Consider the following 8,802-nt stretch of genomic DNA (forward strand, 5'->3'; position numbering starts at 1 on the left):
ATTATTTGGTAATCATATTTTCCATTTTTTGAGGAACCACAATAGTGTTTTCCACAGTGGGTACACCATTTTACACCCCATCAGCAGTGTACAAGGGTTCTAATGTCTCCACATCCTCACCAACCACTTCTTTTCTTTTCTTTTCTTTTTTTGAGAGTAGTCATCCTAATGGCTGTGAGGAAGTGAACACTAATTTTCGAACGAATTAATGAATGCTTGAAAAAAATTTTTTTAATATTTCTAGCCTAATTTATCCTATTTCCATTTCTTTAATCTAGTTCATTCTTTTGTGGAGCTATGGACTCTCTCTGATCACTCTGTCTTTTGAACTATGCTTTGCCTAGGCTGTATGAAAATACCACTGAAAGTTCCCACTTAAACATCATTTTAGCTTTCAGAACTATTCTTCTCTTCTCAGTAAGCATCCTGCAAAGATTACATGGGATTACCCAGCTGACCTTTCTCACAGCCAACTCATGGCATTTTGGGATAGTATAGAAACTTCAGTCTGGCTCTGGACCCAGTTTTTCATGTGTAGGTGCTTCTACATCACTGGGTTGGCAAGAACATACTTGATAAAACCTATGGATAAGATTCATTTTATGGCTCTGTTAAACCAGTCAAATTTTGTTTGTCATGTACACATAAAATAAAAATGCAGAAAAACATTACCTATAGATGTTTTCTTTAGAAGGAAGGAAAATATTGCTTGAAATAAGCTGTATAGGATATAAAATTTGGAGACACTGATTTTACATTTCAAAGAGAAAATTATCTAAGGTGTTGTATAGTATTGTTTGTTTGCTTTCCTAAGGAGCAATATAAGTAACAATGTTAGTCTGAAGTGCATTCGCAAAAGCAAGTTACAAAGCCTCCCATAAATACATGCGCATCTAGTATTCTTAATTTGAGGTTTCTACTGCCAAAAAAAGAGTGCTACAGCTATCTGTTACACCTGTATCTGTTTAGATCCACTGTTTAGAGGGACTGTTTTGACTTTGTAGTGGAAAACATCTTTTTGTTTTGATTTCTAGAAAATAAATATGTATCCAAATTAAAATATATATATTGGGTTGGCCAAAAAGTTCGTTCAGAGTTCATTTGGTTAGTGACTACATTGTTCAATAAAGTTTTTGGTGAAAATGAAAAGTGTATCTTTTAGTTTTACGTAAAATAGAACGAACTTTTTGGCCAACGCAATGTATAGGATGGTGTGATAAAATATATGAGATACTGGGCAAGGTTCAACAGATGCCTTGTTCATGTTCTAAACATTCAGAAAGAAATAACATGGGATCCAGTGAAGCTAATAGAAAGTATAGGAGAAGATTAGTTTGAAAACCATTGAAAATTAAGAATTATGTACCACTTTGGAATAAATTATCTCATAAGACTTTACAATACACATAATACCAATTGAATCTTAAGTTACTTTTTCCTTAGGGTTCTTCTTTAATTATTTAGATGCAAATTGGTACTATTTAAAAGTGAGCTTTTATTTTTCATTAATGTGACAAAGATGTTAAAAATGAAGAGGTAAGACCTTTTAAAGAGAAAGGCGCTTATTTTTCTTGAACAGATTATACAGACAGCTTTAATCACAGTTATGAATTGACTTTTCTTAGATTCAAGGTGTAGGGTCAAATTCAGTTTAGCTTGGCTAATAGTCGCACAAGTTCACTTTGCCCAGTCAGGATTCACCGAGTGTTTATTATATGCGAGGCAGGGGCTAAGGCTAGGGCAGCATAAAAATGAACAAATAAAACACTCTCCCTGCCCCTAAGGAGTTCACAGGCTGGTGCAGAGCAGACAATTAAATTTTTCAAACTTGTCACAGGAGATGAATAAGTGCCATGAGCAGTGCGGAAAACAGAGAGTTGCAAATAGACCTAAACCAAATTGGATTTTCACTACAAGTAGGTTCTTTTGCCAAGCAAGGGTCATAGGTCTCCTCCCCCACAACCTTACTACAGAGTAGTATGTTACAATGCAAGCAAAATTTCATCTGCATTTTACCATGTACATTTTTAGGAGCCAGTTCCCCCAACAGTCATTCAACCTGTTCTGTAAGCTGGATGAAACCCCAGCTCTGTGTCCCTTTGGATACTCCACAAGCATCTTACATTAGAGGTTCATTCAAACCAGCTTCAGACCAGATGTGGCACAAAGTAGTATAGAATTCAACTATACTTCTAGTGGCATCAGGCAACAGAATCTCATGAAAATGGGATGGAGTCTTCGGCTGATGGAGCCACTGCAAAGAACATAAACTACTGGGCCTACTTTTTTATTTTACCCTATTTATGCAAAGGCAGTGAGGCCTATAAAATATTTCCAGGCATTTCATATATCTGGAATGTTATTCGTTTCACTGAAGAAAACTCATGTCTAAAATTCATTATGCTGATTAGCACACCCTCTATTACAGATTTGATATGAAAAAGGTTGAAGGATTGTAGTGGAGCTTTTGATCTTAGTGTTTTCAATATGAGGGACCAGCCCTGGATTGGTTCAATAACTTCAATTGTTAACTAACTAATTTAACTAATTAGATTAATACTAACCAATTAGCTAATACATGAAATAAATTAATTGATATACTAATTATGCATTCACAAGCATATATATATGCCAATCTCTCTCTCTCTAATTATTTAAAATAATTATAAATAATATAATGAATAGTTTCTAAATGAGCAGAGTCTCATTCAAAAATATCTTACTAACAGTTGTATGTTTCAGGAGCCTTTTAAAACTGGTAACCTTTGATGCCTTATAACTATACTAAGGATGCTGTCCTTTTGATGATGCAGTCATAACCTCAACAGGAAAATTTGATAAATTCTAAAAAGAGAAAAATATGATAAACCAATCTGTCATACGAATATAGATTCAAAATCTCATGCAGCTCGATATCAAAAAACTAACAACCCAATCTAAAAATGAGCAGAAGACCTAAATAGACATTTCTCCAAAGAAGATATACAGATTGCCAACAAACACACGAAAGGATGCTCAACATCACTGATCATTAGAGAAATGCAAATCAAAACTACAATGAGGTATCACCTCACACCAGTCAGAATGGCCATCATCAAAAAATCTACAAACAATAAATGCTGGAGAGGATGTGGAGAAAAGGGAACCCACTTGCCCTGTTGGTGGGAATGTATATTGATACAGCCACTATGGAGAACAGTATGGAGGTTCCTTAAAAAACTAAAACTAGAACTACCATATGACCCAGCAATCCCACTACTGGGCATATACCCTGAGGAAGCCATAATTCAAAAGGACACATGTACTCCAGTGTTCATTGCAGCACTATTTACAATAGCCAGGACATGGAAACAACCTAAATGTCCAATGACAGATGAATGGATAAAGAAGATGTGGTACTTATATACAATGGAATATTACTCAGCCATAAAAAGGAATGAAATCGGGTCATTTGTAGAGATGTGGATGGACCTAGTGTCTGTCATGCAGAGGGAAGTAAGCCAGAAAGAGAAAAACAAATATCATATATTAATGCATATACGTAGAATCTAGAAAAATGGTACAGATGAACCTATTTGCAGGGCAGGAATAGAGATGTAGACGTAGAGAACGGACATGTGAACACAGAGGGGGAAGGGGAGGGTGGGAAGAACTGGAAGATTAGGATTGACATATATACACTACCATGTGTAAAATAGATAGCTAGTAGGAACATGCACACAGGAAGTGCAGTCGGTGCTCTGTGACAACCTAGATGGGTGGGAGTGGGGATGCGGTGGGGGAGGTCCAAGAGGAAGGGGATATAGGTATACATATAGCTGATTCCCTTCGTTGTACAGCAGAAGCTAACACAGCATTGTGGAGCAATTATGCTCCAATTTAAAAAAAAAATGGATGAAGACAAGAATAAGAATAAATTTCTTATGCTGTTAGCTGCCACTGAATGCCGTTCCCAGGAGAATGCAAACACTCTGAACAGACTGATTGGAATATGGACACAACCTCTCAGTGCAGTCAGTACTCTTTATGGCAGTTACAGTCTGGAGGTCTTTCTTTGTTCTTATGTATTATTGCTCATTTTAATTAAATATAGCAATCCACATTCACTGTCAAATATCTAAACAATAAAGAAGGCAATAGAGTAAAAATAAATAAATAAATAAACATATTCAGAGTGACATTTCTGGAGGTTTTTTACAGCCAAGTTTCAATGATAATAAAATTACCCAGTGGACTTTATAACCTCATAATAAATTGAACCTAAGACAATGTAATCACCCCTTTTCAACATACATGGCTGAAATATCTATTTTACTCCCTGGAAGCCAAATACACAATTGAAGATAGAGACTTGTCGCTATGAACTTCTGATTCAGCCAATGGGTCATCCAATGGTTGACTGAACGTATGTTTCTTTCATCTATTTAGCCTTATAAAAAACTATGAAATACTATTTAATAAATATTTATAGTAATTATATGAGCCAGGGATTATTCTAGAAAGAGAACAAAACAGAATTGAACAAACAGGCAAAAGTACTTACCATCATGATGCTTTTGTTCTGGTGGAGTTTTTCGTTAGTTCGTTTTTTGTTTTTGTTTTTGTTTAAGTAAAAACCCAAGTAGTCCCTCTCTCCTGAACTCCTGACTCATGTTTAACTACCTGCTTGACATCTCCAATTGACTGCATTTAGGCAACTCTAAATTAACATCTCCAAAACAAGCTCTTGATCTTTCCCCTCCCCACCTACCCAGTCTGTTCCACTGGAAATCTCCCCCCATTTTAAATAAAAGCAATTCCAACCATTCAGTTGCTCAGAACAAAATCATTGGGTCATCACTGTCATATCTTCTTCACAATTCTAGAATCCCACCGTACCTCACCCTCCAGTGCTACCATGTTGGTCCAAATCACTATCACATCACACCTGAAAATAGCCTCCTAACTGACCTAACTGCTTCTTCCCTGCCTCAACTATTTTCCACACAGAAGCCAGAGAGCTCCTGGTGCACCAACAGCAAGATGGCAGAATGGGAAGCCCGAGATCTCTGTCTTCCCATGGAGACACCAATTTAACAACAATATATGGACCAGTTCCCTTTGTGAGAAATCCAGAAACCATTTAAGAGGCCCTTGCACCCAAGGTAAGTGTAAAATCAGGCACATCAGAGCCAGTCGGAAAATTACTGGCACCCTCTCTTCATAGTCCCTCCCTCTGGACTTTGCCACACAATTGGGAGGGAACTCCCAGCTTCCAGATTCTCTCTGGGGAGGAAAAAAGATTAGACCATAGTCCAATATTCTGGCTTCTCAGGGGAGCTGCCTGATGGACTGGCTTCTGTGTCTCCTGTCTCAGCATGCTGATGGGGTATGGCATCCTCTAGATGCCTGGCGGCCACTGAGAACAAAAAAGAGCAAGGCAGTGTGCTGCTGCTCCAAAGGACCTGTGCTGCCACTGACAGAGGCTGATACAGCTTGGCAGCCTCTCCTTCAGGGGGGAAGGAGTGGAGCACGCATCCGACATGGCAGCTTTTCTGGGGGCCTTCCTGAGGGACTGGTTTCTGACGCGCCTGTGTCACCTGTCTCAAGTACTGATGAGAACTGGCGTGCTCCCGATGCCCGGGGCCCTCTGAGAACAAAAAATCCTGTGTGGCTTGCTGCTCCATAGGACCCGTGTTACAGCAGAGGCCAAGAGATACTTTCCACCAAGTATCTTATAGCGGGGAAAAAAGACCTTTCAAAAATGAGGGGGAGAAATAACATTTACAGACAAAAACCGAGGGAAGATTTTGCCAGCAGATCTAGCTTACAAAAAATATTAAAGGAATTTCTTCAAGGTTGAAAGCAGGTGACACCAGACAGAAATTTGAATCACACAGAATATCAGAGAGCACTGGTGAAGGTCATTGTATAATTGTAAAAGACATCATAAATGCATATTTCCTCTTCTTCTGTTAAGTGATGTTTTAATTGTATAAAATAATATGTATATAAGTGTATTATTGGTCCTATAACATATATAAGTGTAATATATTTGACAACAACAGCACAAAGGAGGCAGTAGGTGCAAAGTTGTATTGGAGTAAGGAATTGAGACCAGATGAGACCTCAGATCCGTAGGAAAAAATGAGAAAACCAGAAATGGTAAATAAGGTTAATAATATGACCCATAAATGTAAGTATACTTTTTCTCTTTTCTTCTCTAAGCTTTTTTATATTACATAAAATTTTATAAAGTAATAATTAAAAGAATATATTCTTAGGTTTGTAACATGTATAGATCTATTAATAGCTATCATAATAGCACAAAAAGTGAGGAATAGAATAGACCTTTATAATTCTATAGAGATTAGAGTTATACAGTTTTAACACTTTTCACTAGAATTAAGTTAGCATAAATTTGAAGTAGATTATAAGTTAAAATGAATGTAGTAAACCCGAGCAATCACTAGGAAAATAGTAAACGTGAAAAAGAATCATTTAAGGAATTAAAATGTTACACTAGAAAACGTTCACTTAATGCAAAAACACCCTTTATATATTCGGAGATAAGAAAAGATATACTGTCCATACCAACTAAAATAAAAGTTTTCTGTAAAAAGGGAATATTCAGAGAGTAATAAATAAATATTAGAAATTAAATATATGAGAGCATAAAATTTTTAAAAATCAATACATAATGTGGGATATAAAATTGAGGAAATTTCCCAGAAATTAAAACAAAAAGAGAAGAAATATAAGATAGGAAAGGATTTTTTTAAGAAAAAAACCTAGAAGATCATTTTAGCACGTCTAACATCTGAATAACGGGAGTTCCAAAGAGAAATAATAAAAGATAGAGGGAATTTTTGAAGTAAATAAATTCATAAAACTAAAGAGTATGATTTTCCAGATTGAAAGGGCCCAGCACAATGAGGAATGAAAAGAAGCTCATGATATCATGAAATTTTTAACACCAGGGATGAAGAGAAAAATGAAAAGCTTCCCGAGCTACTTCTGGCTATGATGGTAAAACGTCTGAGAGTAGCTCTCTCACCGTAACAGTCATAAAAGTGGACAAATTGTATGAGGCTACTGCTTTCAGGCTTTTGACAACAGGCAACACAAACTGCAATCTCTGAGGGAGGCAAAATTCCTGAGGTGAGCCCATGATTACTATAGCTCTGTGCCTGTGGATACATTGCAGACCACAGTGCAGCATGCTGGAGGCCAAGACAGTCACCCTGAGCTGATGAGGCGAGATCCACCAGGCATAGCAGCTGAAGTGGTCAGAACCCAGGGGTAGTAGACAACAGAGAGGAGAAGCCTGAGCAGAGAAGTGGCTCTAGAAGTCTGTTAGGGGTCCCCCGTGAGTTAGTTGCTGAGGTTTGGGTTTAACATATGCAGAATGAGGCTATCCATAATTTACCAAAGAGCAGCTTCAATGGGGTTAAAACCAGAACAGAGATACTAAAGGTTCAGTAGTGCTAGGGGACATTAGAGCTTCAGTCCAGCCAGGCCAGAAAGACCACATCATCACTTCCATAACAGTCTAAATTGGCTAATATTAAAAAGAAGTCAATACCAAGTGCCATTGAGGATATGGAATATCTAGATCTCTCATACATTGCAGGTAAGAATGTCAAATCACTCAACGTCTTTGGTAAGCATTCTTATAGAATTAAATATACACTTACAAAATGACTTAGCCAGCCCACCTCTAGGTATTTACACAAGAAGAATAAAAATTCTTGTGTACATCAAGACTTGTACACAAATGTTTATAGCACACTTTTGTCATAATAACCAAAAACTGGAAGTAACTTAAATTTCCATCAGTAGGTGAATGGATAAATAAAATGTGGTATATCCATATAATAGAACCCTACTCAGTAACAAAACAAAACAAAACAAAAACAGAACTATGGATACACACAATGTACGTGGATCACAAAAACATTACGTTGAATAAAACAAGCCAGACATAAAGAGAACATACTGTATAGCTTTATTTATGTAAAACTCTAGGAAAATGAAATCTACTCTGTAGAAACAGAATGTATTAATAGATTAGTAGTTGCCTGAGGACAGGGGAATGAATGAAGACTAACTGGGAAGAAGCATAAAGGTACATTTTATGGTGTGGGACATAAAAATGTCCTACATCTTGATTGTGATGGTGGTTGCATGGATGCATATATTTGTAAAAAGTAATCTAATTTTACACTTCAAAGTTCATTTAAAATAATACTAGATATGAAGAGAAATGGGAAAATGCAGTCCATGTTCATGAAAAAAAGCAATCAATAGAAACCAAACTCCAAATGACCCAGATGGTAGACTTAGCAAAGTCTTTAAAGTAGATATATTAAATATTTTCAAAGTTTCAGAGGAAAAATATGTCAGAATATTTGAAGGAAAATGCCTTAAATAGGGGATCTCTGAAGAAGAAAATGGAAATCTATGAAAAGGATCAAATGGATAAACTAAAACTGAATAGTACAATACTGTATTGTAAAATCCACTGGATGTGTTTGACAGCAGTTTGGAGATGGCAGAGGAAAGACTCATCAACTATACTCCAGTAAAAATTTTTTTAAAAAAGAAGAAGAAAGACTCAGTGAATTTAAATAAAGATCAGTAGTAACAATCTAACCTGAAGAACCAAGAAAGTATGAGATTGAAAGAAAATGAATAGAGCTTCAGTCTTGTGCCACAATAAGAAAATTCAATAAACATCTATTTGGAGTTCCAGAAGGAGAAGAGTGAGAATGAATTGCACAACATTTGAAGAATTAATGCCTGAAATTTTCCCAAATTTGA

This window comes from Lagenorhynchus albirostris, chromosome X (assembly GCF_949774975.1).
Source record: "Lagenorhynchus albirostris chromosome X, mLagAlb1.1, whole genome shotgun sequence".
Lineage (NCBI taxonomy): Eukaryota > Metazoa > Chordata > Mammalia > Artiodactyla > Delphinidae > Lagenorhynchus > Lagenorhynchus albirostris.